Genomic DNA, 15,071 nt, shown 5'->3' with positions numbered 1-15,071 from the left:
CAAGAAAGCGTTTTTGAAAGATTTACACAATAGTTCTGCAGATTTCATGAATGAGGCCTGATGTTTTTCAGACATTAATAGACAGAACCGGATTGTTCGAGCACAAAAGCAGTATCTGAAAAGTATCTGAAAATATACATTTGCATAATTAATTGAACTGACTCAAAAACACACTGGCGAACGGCATTCAACGAAACTGCTAATTTTTGTAATTATTAATCATTTTATTTATAATAATGTTCGAAATGTAATCATATTATAAATGCATATTAGAACTATATTGCTACAAAAAAGACACTATATACTGCTCTGTATTTGTTGTCACACTGAGTCAAATGAATAAACAAATCATTTCATTGTTTCGGAGAACTGCTTAATTATTGCCTCCGCTTGATAAATTGTAAAGCTGTGTGCGCAAAACAACATGACAAAAACAATCAGTTTCTCACTCGTCACTGAAAAAGCTTTCACGCTACTGAAAGATTAAGAAAATACAAGACATATATTTTATGTTCACACACCTTTTAATGTCTGGAGATCGTTGCTTCATCTGAATATTAAACCAAGAGCTTTCATATATTCAACACACAGTCTTAAAGGGTAACCATGGTTGTGATGATCATACAGAATGGCTGATACAGCCATTAAGAAGTCAAATTCAGAACAGTTTACTGGTTTGTACTTGACAATATACGTCAATTAAATACTCAAAACTGGGTTGTTTGATGTAAACACTGTCCTGCATCACTTATACGATGAAGAATTCACATATATATGCACCTACAAAGCATATTTGAAATATATTTATATATATACACACATGTATGAATACATTAACAATGATACACCAAAAATAGTTTGTCACTCAGATTAGCTGGTTAACAAATCACGTGGGCTGAATTTAAAAAGGGATTTTGAAGACATCATCATCATTCAGGTGGCAAATAAACAGTTCAACTGGGCAACTTGCATTTACAATGGCATGACAATATCTGTTTGACAGTTCGACACAAATATTAGAAGTGGGAGACAAATTTTACATCTACAAAATTTAAATATACAAAAGTATATTTTCTGACAATTTAGTCAATAAAGCGCTGCAGTAATGTATTTTTGTAGGCAAACCTGGAAGTTAGCATCACCTTGGTTCACTCGACTGAAACCCAAATGGTTTTTGGATTACTGTCGAAAATTAGGTTTGTGATCAACAAAAGTTTGTGATTCTTACGTGAAAAATCTGAACACAACTCACCAGAAGTAAAAAGGTAAACAAACTACACAACGGTCGCGTGATTTCAGCGTCACCACTGTTACACTTCCAATAAAACATTATCCCTGAAAGTTTCAGTTAGAATAGTTTAAGAGTGCCATTAAAAACATGAGGCTGTGAAAGTGACGAGTAGATAAGTTTACCTGTTGTGAAATTTAATTAGTAACTGCCTTTGTCCATACAAGTAACAGCTTTAAATAAAAAAATAAAAAGGGTTTACTGATGCATTTTATGCCTTAGAATAAAATGTGAAAATATGTGTGACCAGTCATTAAATAAAAACCATTGACTTTAGGACGATGAACTAAAGTACGAAAATGCAAACTTCAAGGATTTGGCCTATAAAAATATGTCATCCCTGCAGCACTGTATTGAGCTGGAACATGCACTTATAGCCACTGAGGAAGGCCAGAGGAAGTGCATCAGGGACTGACAGGAAGCCACTTCCATTTCTGTAAAGTGTCCGTCTTCCTAGAGTCCCGTGAATAAAGCAGGCATTAAAAGTCTCTGTCGGTGTTAAAGTCTCCTCAGATTGTGCTCTTCCTGACAGGAGCCCTGTTTGAGACTCATGTCGTCCAGCGCTATTTCGCCTTTACGGCCTCTCCGCCGCTCGCCCTTCACAACCACCTGTAATGACATAAACCACAAAACACCGATGCTGGTTTCCAGCTGACCTGCTCTCAAACGCTGATGTGAGTGTTGACACTTACGCTTTCTAGCCCATTGCCCCAAATGGTGATCTGCGTCGACCTCCAGCCGTTTCCTCCCGTTCGACCCCAGACGGCGGGACTGTGCTGCCGCCCTTCTGGACGAACACCTGCAGCATGCCCACGTGGTGCCCTGCCATGTTGTGTCTGAAGGCCAGGCAGAGGTTCCCCTCGTTCCAGGGCACAGTCAGGGGGAGGATCAGCTGAGCGCCACGCCCACCTCTCTTCTCTCCGCCCTCTGAGATCGTCAGGTAACGCCCACCTTATAATGGCATGGTAAGGTTAATACAGGTTGATCTCCACAAAATACATGATTCAAAAATGCACGATACTTGAAAAAAATTAACCTTGAAGATGTTTAAAAAATCCCTTTTTAATGATTACAAATTTTATTTGAAAATTTTATACTTGTTATATTTGTAATACCAATATTTATTAAACTTGACCTCTTTAGATTCATCGCATGAAGTGTGAAACATGAAAACAAATATTGCATGCCACCTGCATCACTTTTTAATATTTTTTTCTTTTTATCATCCGAGACTTCTTCATTTGACCCAAAAATATTCTATGAAAAAAATAAATAGATAACATAGTGAAAACTGGTCTGTACCTGAAGGATCTGCTGTTGTCTCCCAGTGAAGGTCTCCCTCTCTGCGCTGGATCCATGCACAAAGACCGTGGTCAAAAGAGCAGCTCAGGTGTCCAGTCTCTGTGGAATACCACACAATGGCTCAAAAATACAGCTGACAAGAATTAAATAGAATTTTAGAAATTACTTTGAAAAAAAAAAAGGACAATTATGAAAAAAAAAATCTTAATTTTGTCAATATGAACAGTCACAATTGCTGTGGGACATTTCAGAATTTAATTTAATAAAGGCAGCAAACAATTGTAGAATTGTAATTTTTAAGAGGAATTAAAATGAAATCAAATTTGAAAATTACATAAGAATGGTTGCCAATAAAGCCCATGTCAGTTTCATGTTTCAGTGTAAATTACTTAAAATGTGAGTTACGAAGCATATAGGGTATTTACAGAAACATAAGATATTATAAATAAATAAATAACGTTTTAAAAAGGGACTTTGTGTAATTTAATTTTCATCACATAAAATGTATTTAACTTTTATGGAATAAAGAATATTCATAAAGTTTTACAATAACCTAAAAGATACATTTTGATTTTAAAAATGTTTTAGTACATGTTGAAATTCAAATTAGCAAAGAGTAATTAATATTTTAGAAGTTTTTAATGTTAACTAATGTAAGGTTAACTAAGGAAGTTCATTGTATCAGTTCAAGTGTTACCAAATACCAACATTTTCTAATATACCTTATTACTTTTGTAATGTACATTATTTACCCCTGTGGGTGCATATTAGTATTTATATGGTATATTTGTACCTTTTGAAAGGAGACGTCCCACTGACAGCTTTTTTTACAGTTTTTTTGTTTTTAGCTGGCATATTTGTAAATGTCTGTTAGTTTGGAGGAATATGTCTTCATAATTAAAGTAAATCACTAAGAAGTGTTCACTGAAAAGGTTCTTTGGGGAATCTAAATGGGTTCTTCTATGACATTTCTGTGAAATCTCCCTTTTGGAACCTTTATTTTTAAAAGTGTAAAGGAACTAAATAAACTTAGTCAAATTTAATGCAGTAAAATCAGATATCTATATAAAATAAAAATAAAAATCTCATTTGTTTCCCATCACTGGCCTGTCTTGACAGTTTCTTAAAGGTTGACCTCCACACTGGTAGATAAAAAAAAGCATGTGGCTGGTGGCAAGTGTTCATTTCACACCCTGTTTGCAAACAATCAAAATACTGGTTAAGGCTCTAAGCTGCTATTCCCAGCATTACGGGATCGATTCAAGATGTCCATTAACTGAAATCCTCTATTATCATCATGGCCCTGAGTAACACGCTGAACAGACTGCTCCAGGGAACTGCCCTTGCAAGCCGCATAAGTGAAACCGCTAAATGAAAAGTAACTCAAAACTGTGCTATTCCTGAATTTCCCACAGGGTTCAGTGTTCACTTCACACCACCGAGGCAATTCGTCTGGAGTGACATCATAGTAAGTCAAGATTAATAACTACAATATGCCTGTGAGGTATTAGCAAATGTACAGTCTCACTGTGTTCCCATACAGCACAGCATGTCTGTTTCTATATATACATCAAACACTGAAAATTCATCTGCAGTTTCAGCCAAAATAAAAGCAGCCGTCTCTTACCTGGGGCATCCTTCAGCTCCTCTTCCGTGTTGCCCAGTTCAATGTCTAAATCGATATCAAGCACATTGTTCTGCCCATGATTTCGTGGTACTAGAAGGAAGAAAAGAAAACAAACAGTTAGACTATAGTGAGCAGTATAGTAAATGATTATGCAGGATAGTGAGTAGGTGATTAATCTTTAAAAAAAATAAAATAATAATAATAATAAATAAAATATATTTCTCGTACATTATGGCTTAAATCAAACAAAGAAATGTTGGGGACAAGACAATTATCCCCTCGAATCTTTAACCTATAACCAAAATACATACTCAATGGAGGATTGGATGACTAGTGAGAGTGTGTACGTCAAATATATGACATGATAACTGGATGGAAGTCAATTCTGTGATTAGTCTACTGATTTCAATAATCAAGTCCTCAAGTCTCTGCTTGTGAAAGCACCATGTGCAGCTCGTCCTAAAACCTAATGTAATAACCCAACTTCACCTTAGGGTCGTTCAACACTGCAGGTGTTCATGTTGGGGCTGTTCGACTTTGACATGCTTGTTATTGTTTCTAATTGATCAAGGAGACATAATTATACTTCATCCCTAGGAGTCTATTTGCTTTATTTCCCCATTGTTATGTTACACAGAGGCATCATTATTTATTAGGCCTATTTGAGCTCTCGAAGGCAGTGCAGGGTAACTGATTTATGTCCTGAGGCAGGGCCGACTGGTAATGTAATCTCTCTAGGTGTGTCTTCTGTTTTCATTAGGTGCTGTCATCTGGATAGGAGGCTTTGGGGTGCAATTTGCTTCCCTGAAAAATCTGCCTTGTGGGAAGCCCAAGAGATGCCCAAAAAAAGCTTATGAACAATCAAGGAAACAACATAGTCCCCTGGGCCTGGAAATGGTTTTCTTGGACAGATCCAAAGGCCTTCATGGCTCAGTCCCAAATGAAGCACTCAGCGGTTCTCTGGATTCACACGTTGGTTGCAAAACAGCACACGGACTGTTGCGAGCTCAGCAAAGAGTGCATTGTCACTGGGGAGCATGTTTCTGAATCATAAAATGATTTGGCACACCCTATGGAAAGTCCCATAGCAGCTGTTTCCTAGCTCCAATCGATCTGAACATGGAAAGATGCCTGAAATCTCTAGACATCAAATGTTTGTCAAGTATTCATTTCGATATCTTATAAAACTTATCAGTTTACCCTTGGCTGGGAGTTTGATTGACAAGTGACCATTAGACCAAATGTGCCATTTTTGTCCTACAAACAAACCATGTGAAGAGTAGATTAACATTGGTGGAACTGAACTTGAAAAATGCTGTTTATTGACATTTGGACAGTTGAAACAAGATACCTTCTGATTATTTCTATTTCATTAAATAACTAGAAAAGAGGAAGAGATGATAGTTTCACGTTCTGCTTGAACTGAGGCACTACAGCGATCTGTCACGGCACATTAAAGTGGAATTTCATAAAATAAATGCCAAAATTTGAAAGCTGAGACTTTGTTTATACCAGAAGTAACCTGCTCTGTCTTGTCTGTCGGCGCATTGTCAGCTTCCTCTTTGCTGCGCAATGTTTCACATGATGTGTGGTCGAGCGTCACGGCTTGTCAGACATAGCAACAGTAACTAAGGGGGCGGGACTTTGTGAAGAGATCAAAAAAACGTTCAGGTTGGCTCAACTAATGCAGGAGTATCCAATCTTTCAATCTCCAACCCTAATTTTAACTGAATCAAGGTAGTCAAGGTCTTCAGACTCACTAGAATCTGTTGAGACAAGTTCAGAAAACTGGCCCTCAAGGAGCAGGATTGGACACTTCTGGCTCACCTTCAATTCTAATTAAAGACCTGAACCAGCTAATCGAGTTGTTTCGGATTCCTAGAAACTTTGAGAAAAGTGTGTTAAGGCAGTACAGAGTGAAACTCTTCAGGACACTGGTGCACCAGGAGCAGGACTGGACACCACTGTATAGTACATGCACATTCTACAGTAAAGCTGGGGTCACATTTACCAGTGTTTGGCAAATTTTCATGAGCAAAATCCATTAATTAGGAAATCAAGAGATCAGGGATTTCATGTTAGGCCTAAAGATTTACCCATGCAGATTTAGCACAAGTTTGTTGCACTGATTTGTCACATTGACCTACAAAAAGCTGCTTGTTTTGAAAGTAACTTCTGTGTGAGTCGCCCAAATTTTCTTAATGTGACTGCACTTTAAGGCAAAGGAATTTTGACAATCTAAATAACATTGGAGCAGATGTACTTACTGTGAACATCCCCTCTTTGTTTCTGGTTATTGTCTTTAATGCTGTTATCAACTGGCGTCACAAATGGGATGAAAGGTCTGTGTGTTGGAATAAAGGGAACCACCGTTGTAACCACCGGGGATTTTGTGGTAGGCTGTTGACGGGATGGGGGCTTAGGTTTGGTCGTCGCCACCACAGGGGGTTTACGTGTTGGGATGAGAGGCCTACGGGGGGTGGTCGTTGGGACTCTCGCTGGAGGGGTGATCTTTTTGGTTGGAGGAGGTTCAGTGGTTGTTGTAGGTGAGATCCGTTTAGCCGTCACTGGTGGTCTGATTGTTGTGGTGGTCCTCTTCTGGTCTGAGTCTGGAATTTTATTGCCCCCTTTGTTGTTATTGCTGCTCGGTGTGGTCTTTCCAGGTCGTGGCGGGTCAATTACCACCTTTGGGATGGCTAAAAGAACAAAGAGGATTCTTAGTTTAATCTGAAGTTAAGTTAGTCTCAACCAAGTCTTTTTCCTTGTTGCATAGGTTTACATCTGGCATAGCTGGCATTCAGACAGTTTAACTGCTTGTCAAGTTGGTCTCCAAGCCTGACCAGCTGATTAATACCCGAGATTTTTTTAAATATAAAAATATTGTTAATTAATACATTTTAAATAATTGAATTTAAATAATATAATTCATTTACTTAATATACAAATGTTGTTTACTGTAAGTTAAGCTAATAATACAACAACTAGACTAACCAGTTGAAATTGAAAATGTAAAAATGAAATAAAATAAAAGAAGAAGAAGAAGGCTGGTTTAAGTTGTTTTTCAGTATTATTCACGTATTTTTCAGGACCATTATGTAATAAAAAAATTTTGTTGTATTTTTGCTGTTACTTCAGCTTTGTAATTCACCATAATTATGTCAAATAAAATTTATAATAATAAAAAAGGACCATTAATTTTGACATTATGAAGTTAGACTCCAGTATAAATTTCACCGTTTATTTTAGAGGAAAATAAAAAGGATGGTTTCAGCTCATGTGTTCAATGAATGCACGAAAGCCATCCATCACATTTGATGTGAATAGCAGAAGTTTAAACACCATTGTGCTTGTGTCGTGCTTAAAGAAGGAAAACTTAAGGGATCAATGTGACAATGCTATCTCAGGTTTCACAGGGGCTTTGATATGCGATTCCCAAAAAGGCAGTAATTCAACCCTTTCAGCACTTCTGAGTTACACCTGGATGAAAGTTTCTAGACCAGATGCTGAAGAGGGATGTGTTGCCTCATTGTTTTAACATTGATTAAATCTGGTGTCAGACTCAAAAAAAATTGTCCACTTAACAAATAATAACAAGATCAAGATTACAGCAATGCAAGTATAACACAGATAAAGCCACGGACAGTGGTGTGTAAAAACAGTGTAGTGCTCAGTTGTGATGCTCATGGTGAGCCTCTCTTTGTTCACTTAATAACTTTGTGTTTATGGATTAGTTTGGTTGTTATTGACATCTGGTGAAAAATTCATGTCAACAGCATCTTTAGAAATATCTTTCTCATGTATTGTTATCTACATGAATGTGCAATGTAACCCTTTATGGACTGTCCAGCTCAGTTCATTCCAAAGATTTTGGGAATATTTCAGTCAGGACTCACTTCCCTCATGGACATTGTCCTTCCTGTCACTCAGCCACTATTCGCTCTGTTGGCATTGTGCTATGGGATGCAGTCACGCTCAAAGCTTAACAGTCTACCTATGTTCAACTTCCTGTCTGAGACTTTTCATCAAGATTTTGCACCATCCATCTTCTTTTCTTTACTGACAAGTGCACCAATCCAAGGAAAACGGGAAATGGTCTACGAAAAGGAAATATTTAGCACACTGCTGTGGCTGCAGTTGCAGTAGTGGTCTACAGCAAGACCCCACAGGTGAACATTTTAACTAAAAAAACCAACATACTTTAAAGACAGTAAATTGAGACAGCTGTTTTTCTATTACAAGCTTTCTGAAATTTTATATTTAAATATATATATATATATATATATATATATATATATATATATTAAAAAAGTGATTATCTAATGAAAAATGCACTAATTTGCATGAGTTTCCTGGACAATGCCAGGTTGGAGATTACTGTTTTGTTGTTGACATTTTAGAGTTAAAAGTTTTTACACAGATGATCAGACGATTGGCTGTTGGCAGAAAATACTGCCAACAGCCAAGAATAAAATGTTATGTAACAACCTTCCGAATATAAACAGGAATAAAACTGCAAAGTTTGGTAAAGTGTTACCTAGGTGGAGATTTCTTGTTAGTGCAGGAGAGAAAAAAATGTACAGATGCAACAGTCTAATAAACACTCAAGCATGTATTTTGGACGGTTTCCTTCCTCTAGTCTGAAAGAAGTTGCAACATTAAGGAGGCATCATAAACTTTTTAATAATGTCATTACTTTGTGTCCACCCTCCCATAGAAGCCAGATCAGTCTTTGGCACAGAAATGGCCTGTAGCTCCTTCAAAGTCCATCAATCTCCTGGCAGCCTCTGTGATCAGCCTTTAGCTTGGTAATGTATGCCTCCCACCTCTTAATGATAACCTTGCCTCGGCTCTTGAGCTTGTAAGCCTTTATACTAATGACCCCCGACTTAAGCCTTTCCAAACCTTTATCTTGAAGTGCTTTTGAAAGCACCGTTCCACCTTATTTTACTTCATACAGCTGCTTGTGATCCAAATTAATCAAAATCACTGCAACGGAGAACAGATTGGGACCAATTAAATTGTTGCCTGAGCTGTAATATGATTAGTTTATGGATGGAGTGTGTTCATTTATCCAAATGAGATATTTTTATTGTTGTGATAATTTTATTCTCAGTTTGGATTTCTGTATCAACTGTAGCATTGCAGATTGTGCATAAATAAAGGTTCCAAAAAAGAATCTTTCAGTGGTCAGTTCTTAAAAGAACCATTTTTTTTCACTGAAGAATGTTTTAATAAACTAAAGGAGCCTTTTGTGGACTGGAAAGATTCCATTCGTATTCTTGACTGACTCACAGATGGCAATCAAAATGTTCCTTTTAGTGAAGCGAGCTGTTATTATATTTTGGTTTCTCTACTCACGTTTGCAGTCGTAGCCCACCCCTCTGTAGTCGTCCTTACACTTGCACTTGTATGAACCAGGTGTGTTATAACAGGTGGCGTGTGGACTACACTGGTGTTGATTTGAAGAGCATTCATTCACATCTAAAATCAATAAATACAAAATTACAATTAAAGCAGGAAGTCACTGGCTGTATTCTAAAAACCTAGTGAGCAACAATACCCAAATCAAAAGTTTGGAGTTAACAAGATTGTTTTCATGTTTCTCAATGGAGTCTCTTATGTTCACCATTTATTGGATAAAAAAATTGAATAATAATAATAATAATATTGTGAGCTATTATTAACAAACCATTACCCATGACTTTTGCCTCAATAAAATCCTAATTTGCTGTTTATTAATAGTTAGTAAGGCAGTTGTTTTTATTTAAGGATTAGGAATATGCAGAATATGTGCGTTATAAGCACTATAGTAAACAGCCAATATGTTAATTAAAGGCACGCTAATGAGCAAATGTACCCTGTACTATAGAGTTATCACATTTTTGGGGGGGATTGTCCTGTCTGTGAAGGACACATGCAATCATTTCTTACAACTAGTCAATGTAAGGTTGCCAATGCATTTCGCTCATATTTTGAAAGCAAACCTATGAGACCAGAAAATGTCTTTTTGCAGGCAACTCTCAAAGTTTTGGAACAGAGTGATCTTGTTATCTATTTATAAAACAGAAAAACGTGAAATGTTGTTTAAAACAATTGCCGCTGTATTATTTACAACCTGAACTTGGCACAAAACACCTGCTGTTGGCAGGAATGCGAGGAAAGTGTAAAAACGTTCTAGACAAAAGCAAAGCTTGCAGTATTTCAGAATCTTCCAGTCAAAACGAACTGACATCTGTGTTTAGTGGAAACGGCTCACCTGCACACTGATATTTCCCGTTGATGTACTGCAGGTCGAAGCCATCGTGGCACTTGCAGATGTAGCTCCCAAATGTGTTGATGCACTTACGGAAGCGAGGACAAACCGCTTGACCTGTGGCACATTCATCCACGTCTGCAAAACAAACATTTCGCCACTCTTTTACAAGCTCTTTAGGTTTTTGGATCAAATTAAAAGAAGCCTCAGGGAATTGAGGTTGTTACTGTTATTCGTGATCTGTCATGTTGCGTAATGCTGCCAGGATTGTTTATTGGATCTCTGTACATTCCTCTTTTAATATTTTGTGTTGGCATATGCTGCATTTACGGTTTAGCTAAATTGCGATATGCATCAAGCGGCGTGTGAACGCTCTGCAGGAGACGGAGAGCAGCGTGCGGCAAACTCGACACTTTTGTGTGCATGTACAGACATTCATCCAACACATGCTGCCCTCCTCGGAGCAATAAAAGTCCTCTGCTGAAATACCTGAAGAGCTGAACACCTGTGCTGTGAAACATTAAGATGGTCAGTCTCTGATTGATGGTACTCACACTCTTTTCTGGACTCCCCTCCTCATAGCCTCCAGAAAAAGACAGAAAGATGGGAAAAATGTAAAGAGGGGAGCTAGACGTGTACAAAAGTGCGACTCACATTCCCTTTGTGATTTAGTGAACTGTGTGGTTAAGATGTGAATATGGGCTTCTTAAAGATGTTTGTGTGAGATGTGGTCTCTGAGACTATGGGATGCCATGAACGCAGCTGTGAATGAAAGCGACTGTTGTGTGGGATACAAACGAAACAGGGAAATGATGTCATCTTGTGTGACAGCCACAACAGAGAAAGTCTAGATCATGTCACATACTGGATTCAGAAGATGACAAGAGCACAAAGAGATTCCACACTCTTTCCTTGTGACTTAAAGGGGTCATGTTTTTTATTCAGTACATTTTTTTTTCTGACTGAAGTCTACATCTATTTACAGTTATGCAAATGAACAGATGCTTTCATTCAAGGCAATTTCTGGATAGGCCTATACATTTTATCACTATCTGGAAATAGATAGATGGATGGATGGATGGATGGATGGATGGATGGATGGATAGATAGATAGATAGATATGTATTTTTAAAGGCAAAAATAAAATATATATTAATTTAATTATTCGTTATTAACTCGTATATAAGAATATGTAATTGCGTATAATGATTACGTAAAAATATATAATAATATATAATAATTATATTATATCTACCATTAAGCAGTGGTGTCAAAAGTATTGGCATTCATTACTCAAGTAGAAGTATAGATACTAGGGTTTAAAAAGACTTTTGTAGAAGTTGAAGTATCAACTCAAGCTTGTTACTCAAGTAAAAGTGTAAAAGTACTGGTCTAAAAAACTACTTAAAGTATAAAAGTAAAAGTAATGTAAGAAAAAATGCCATTAAGAACAAAAGCTATTGTGCACTACCCCACCTCTCAAAAAAAAAAAAAAATTTCTAAAGGCCATAATGACTATAATGTTATATTAAAATGTTCATGTTGAAAAATTTGTGATGCACTAGGGCTAGGCTACCTTTTTTCAGCCGCATATATGCCCACTGAAAATGAACGCATTTTAGTACAATGCAAATACATTAAAGAGCTAGAGATATGATGACTAGTTGCCAATAAGTATTGTTATGGTGCAAAAAGTCAAACTTCAGAGGCATGTCATCAATAACCCTTAATGGAATGTTAAATGTACATCCAAGCTTAGCTGCAGGAATCTGCGAGGGCAATAGACAAGAACATTGGTGCAGGCTTAGTAACAATTACTCTTGTGTGGTTGTCTATATACAATAAATATTATAGTGCTGTCAAAATTAATGATTAATCCACATTGTTAATCAAAAACTAAAAATAACTCATAATCCTGATACCTTCTTGATCGATAGCTTCCTGTATTCGGTACATATGTCTGCTATGTCCAGTGTTCGGGGTTACAAAGTTGGTAAAGCCTAGTTATCACAAAATTGTCAATCGCGTCGTCATTCGCAAACGATAATTTATTAAAACGTCTCGCTACCGAACTAGCTACATCTTAATTTGTGGAGGATGAAGAGAAAGCCCCCATTTGGTAAATGAGCCAGTGAGAAATAATAACTTTTAAGAAGGGTCCAGTGCCTTTTTTTATACTTTTAAAACGGTACCGGCGCCTAAACGGTGCCTTAAACGATACTTAAAAAAAAATAACCTAAAAAAACTATGGATAACATTAGAGAATATTATAAATATTTAAAATAAATCCATAGCTTTCAGCTTGGATGCTCTCATTTCCCAAGTTGTGCTTCCCTTAATAAGGCTAATAAATGTATTTCACAATCTGGGTCATTATTTAATACAAAAGCACACATAATGTTTCTACTGTATCTCTGTCACTCACTCTGATATTTAGTTAAGATGAGTTCTGTCTGTCACTGTCTTTAATCAGTCCTGTGAATTACTGTATGGTCATTCTTTATTAAGTAGCAACAATGTCGTTTTTAAAATACAGTACTGTGCAAAAGTTTTATGGAAAAGAAAATATAGTATTTTCACCCCAAAAAGAGTGTTTTAAGTCAGTTATTTATATATTTTGCTGTAGTGTGTCCTTAGGAAAAATCAGTTTGCCATTAATTTTAATAATAATCTAGTGCGATTTTAAATGCACAAGCAGTTTGACGACGGCAAAATGAATGTTTGGAAATGTAAACTGATATTTTATACTGACACATCATCATGACGAACACCATTCTTTTAAGTGAAAATACTAACGTGCCTAAGACTTTTGCACAGTAGTGTATTAAGTATATTTAAATAAGAGTAATTAAAGTATGCGTTCGTTCATATGTGTTAAGGGCTAGATTTTCGCTGGAGGAAACGGCTGTGATGAGCGCGCGGTGACAAGCGAAAACTTTATACTAGATGAAACCGACTGCTCACTCGTGACCTTTTGTAAACTGTATTTATGACAAAGAACTGCACGGATACAGATATTCTAACAATCTATCGAGAAACACACACCTTGTGTCCTCTGTCTCTGTTTGAGCTCGCATTGAATCACTGTTTCACGGCTGATCACTGAGCTCGGATTGCAGAGCGCGCCGAAAGACAGAGAGGAGACCGCGGTCTGACGCCGGTTTCATATGAAATTTAAGGGGACTGACTCTGAGGCGATCGGAAGCCAGTTCCACCCTACTTTTAAGAAATATAATTTTTGATAAACGAACCCAAAACCGGCTATGTCCTTGCTGGAGTGTGATGTGATTTGTGTCATGTGCAGGTGCGATGGATGGATCGCCTACAGACCAATAGGGTGTCGGAATGGTTTATGTTTATACTTCTCATCCAACCACAATCAAATTCACTCCATCCGGATGGCGCGATTTATCTGGATATTTTTTTTTCTCAATTATGACAAGCCAGAATGAAAACAAGCCGATATAAAATAGCAGTAACGAAGCTATTTTTAAAATGTAAGGAGTAGAAAGTACAGATACTTGCGTGAAAATGTAAGGAGTAGAAGTAAAAAGTCGGCTGAAAAATAATTACTCAAGTAAAGTATAGATACCCCAAATTTCTACTTAAGTACAGTAACGAAGTATTTGTACTTCGTTACTTGACACCTCTGCCATTAAGACATTTAATAAATAAAAGAAATATATACATTTTATTAAATGTATCATATTTATTGACACTTATTTCTTAATGAATGCCATTGCTAGCATCATTGCTAATGCAAACAGCTGGAGGATTGAAAATTATTAATAATAAATACTAACAAACATAGAGCTGAAAGAGCAATATAAATATTTACAAATTAATCATTTATAAATAATGTATAATACATATGAAATTAAGATATTGTCTATAGTGCTGTCAAACGATTAATCGCGATTAATCACATCCAAAATAAATGTTTTTATTTACATAGTATACGTGTGTATTGTGTATATTTATTATGTGTAAGAAAAATTGTGTTTATATATTAAATATATTTATATATAATACAAATAATATGAATATAAAAATATTCATATATATATATATATATATACATGTAAATATTTCTAAATATATACTGTATGTGTGTGTATTTTTATATATCCATAATTAATATACACAGTACACAGATATATTATGTAATTGTTTTTATGTGATTAATCGCAATTAATCGTTTGACAACACTAATAATTTGTATTAAAAAAAAATTATTAGTATAAAAATATACGATTAATACAGTTAAATAAGCAGCTAATTTATTGGCACATTTAATGACAGATTTAAAGAGATGATTCTTTTGAACTGGGGGTTTACCGGCGAAACAAGAGTGAATTATTCCTAAAGCTCAAGGAAACTTTGCTTCCCATTTAATGCAGTGAACTGTGATCAGCTGCAGCAGAAATGCATTCCCCATGAACACATACCTACACAGGTCCTGCCATCTGGAGCCAGCTGTAGACCTGGAGAAGGGCACTGGCAGCGAACTTCTCCTTTCATTACCTCACAGCCGTACTGGCAGTTCGCCATGCTGCATGTCCGGGCATCTGACAGAAACACACAGACGGCAGATCTATCAT

The 15,071-nt window shown here is 36.5% G+C and overlaps 1 pseudogene; it reads right to left on the bottom strand.

The window, feature by feature from the left end:
• Window positions 1-514: 514 nt before the first annotated feature.
• LOC113044024 (nephronectin-like) overlaps window positions 515-15,071 on the bottom strand; it is a 54,155-nt pseudogene continuing 39,598 nt past the window's right edge.

This window comes from Carassius auratus, chromosome 26 (genome assembly GCF_003368295.1).
Source record: "Carassius auratus strain Wakin chromosome 26, ASM336829v1, whole genome shotgun sequence".
In the NCBI taxonomy this organism is placed as follows: Eukaryota; Metazoa; Chordata; class Actinopteri; order Cypriniformes; family Cyprinidae; genus Carassius; species Carassius auratus.
Note: the sequence above shows the minus strand (reverse complement) of the source record. Positions and strands in the feature narration are given on the sequence as shown.